The sequence below is a fragment of the Phalaenopsis equestris genome, unplaced genomic scaffold (genome assembly GCF_001263595.1).
Source record: "Phalaenopsis equestris unplaced genomic scaffold, ASM126359v1 Scaffold000105, whole genome shotgun sequence".
Classification (NCBI taxonomy): domain Eukaryota; kingdom Viridiplantae; phylum Streptophyta; class Magnoliopsida; order Asparagales; family Orchidaceae; genus Phalaenopsis; species Phalaenopsis equestris.
In genome coordinates this window covers 616,796-619,438 of record NW_018164547.1, presented here as the reverse complement: position 1 = coordinate 619,438, position 2,643 = coordinate 616,796, and positions in this window count along the sequence as shown.

Below are 2,643 nucleotides of genomic sequence, written 5' to 3'. Positions count from 1 at the left end.
TATACTGGTTTCTCGACTGAGTTTTCCATTCTGACAAGCACGGAGCTTATTGCATGAGGTGAAACAACCAAATAGATATATAACATCTCTCCTTGGACGGGCTTTAAGAGGAGGGGCAGTGAAGCCAAATATGCCTTGAGTTGCTCAAAAGCAATTTGACAACCATCTGTCTATTGAAAACCAAGGTTTCGAGCACCTCTAAGTATCTTGAAGAATGACAGATACTTATCCCCATAACGAGCTAAGAAATGAGATGGATTGGCTATACGACCATTCAAACATTGCACTTTCTTGATGTTCCTTGGGGGCACCATATCTCTCAGTGCCTTATTTTTTTTTGGGTTTGCCTCAATTCCACGTTGGGTAACCATGAATCCCAGAAACTTTCCTGATGTGACTTTGAAAGCACATTTAGCCAAGTTGAGTTGTAAATCGTACTGACGAAGGAGTTGGAAACACTCCTCCAGATGAGAATTGTGTTGGGATGCTTCCAAGCTTTTTACCAAACATGTCATCAACATAAACCTCTAATATACGCCTGAGAAGGTTTTTGAAGACCTTGTTCATGAGTTATTGATAAGTTGCAGCAATATTTTTTAATCTGAATGACATTATCTGATAATAGTATAAGCCCTTATTTGTTTGAAAAGAGGCGACCTCCTCGTTAGTTGGGTTCATCTTTATTTGATTGTATCCTGAGTACGCATCCATAAAGCTTAGCATATGTTGTCCAAATGTGGCATCGATGAGTTGATCTGTGTGCGGAAGGGGAAAACTATCATTCGGACAAGCTTTGTTGAGGTCTGTATAGTCGACACACATTCTCCATGAACCACTAGCTTTTTTCACAATAACGATATTGCTAGTCATGCAGGATGATGTACTTCTCGTATGAACTTTGTTTCAAGAAGCTTGTTGACTTCTTGTTCAATGAAATAAAATTGTGCTTCTTCTGGATGAACGGTTTAAAGGTTGGGTCTACCTTTAAAGATTGCATGATTATTTTAGGATCAACTCCAGACATGTCTCAATATCAAACAACACTGTTATAATTGAAATTTTGCGTGTACTGTACTCTTTTATTTCATGCACACAGGGGGTTCGTGCAAAAATGTAAAAATGATGTTCTTAACTTAAGTCCGTGCAAAAATGTATTGGTTCCTTTGGAGATGATCTACATACTCCGACTTTTGCTTATCAGAGAGTAGGGAACCAAGCTGCACTGTTCTCGAGAGATGTTCGTCAGAGAGTGGGATATAAAGCAAGTCTTCCACGGGAGAAGCCCGTTGAGATACATCTTCATCTCAAAGATTGATGTTCTAGATGATGTCATTGATGGGTGTGGCTGAGCTTGTCTGAGGTAGCATGATTGTGTTGTCTATTGATCACCTCGCACGACGTTGATCCCTTTTGGGGTTGGAAACTTGATCTTCAAGTGTGTTACAGAAGTCACGATGCTAAAGATTGATTATAGTGGTCTCCTAAAGATGACATTATATGTCGATTCTGATTTGACAATGATGAACAAGACTGAGTGAATTATCTGTCGAGAAAAATCTCCCAAGACAACAGGCAGATTTATTTTTCCCTCGTCCCTTACTGGTCAATTATCAAAACCATATAATGGTCCGTATGCAGGTTGAAGGTTTTCCCTTGTCAATTCCAAACTAGGGAAAGTTGAATAGAACAAGACATCAACAAAGCTCCCATTGTCGATCAGGATCCTCTTTACAATATAGTAGGGCTCTCCAAGTCCTGTGCTAATGACAAGAGGATCTTGGCGAGGTACTCGGACTCCTTCTAAATCAGAATTATCAAAAGTGATAGGTTCAAGGCGTAATTTTTTCTGTGTTGGTTCACTAGGTGTGGTGATAAAACTTGATCAGTCAGCAATGGTCCTCCTGCAATTGTCTGAATTTCACCTACAACTGAGTGACCCCCATGTTGTTGTCTTTGTGATTGTTGCCCCCCCAGAAGGAGCATTACCGTTACCAGCTAGTTTGTTTCGAATAAATCGACCAAGATATCCATGCTGAATCAACCTTTCAATTTCTTCCCTAAGAAGTTTACATGCCTCAGTGGAGTGGTCACGACTTCGATGAAAATGAGAGTATTGTTCTTGATTTCCTATGTTAGGTTTTAAGGGGTGAGGCCATTTAAGAACTTGCTCATCCTTGATGGCCATCAAGATGTTTGCACATAATGTGTTGAGTGGTGTATACTCTTTCTTGGGTCAATATTCAGTTCGTTGACCAGCAGGTTGAAGGAGGAGGTCACGATTCTTCGGTTGTTTAGACTTTCTCCCTTGCGTAGATTGATTATTGTCTCTGGAGTTACTGACCAAATGAAAATATGTTGAGATTTTCATACCTATTTTACATTGTTTTTTATGATACTGTACTTTAAAGAAAGGTATTTTTTATGTTTTGTTGCAGGAATGATGAATTAGGGTCAATGGAGTAAAAAGATGCAAAAAAGAGCAATTTTGGAGTGAAAATGACTTAAATGTGAAGATTTGAACTGGGGCGCCAACGGCGAGCCCAACAGCGCCGACGACGGACTTTTCCCGAGACTCCAGATTTAATTCACTCCAAAGCTTGAGGCTGCTGTATCAAGATTTTGTCCAATAATGCATTGGATGCG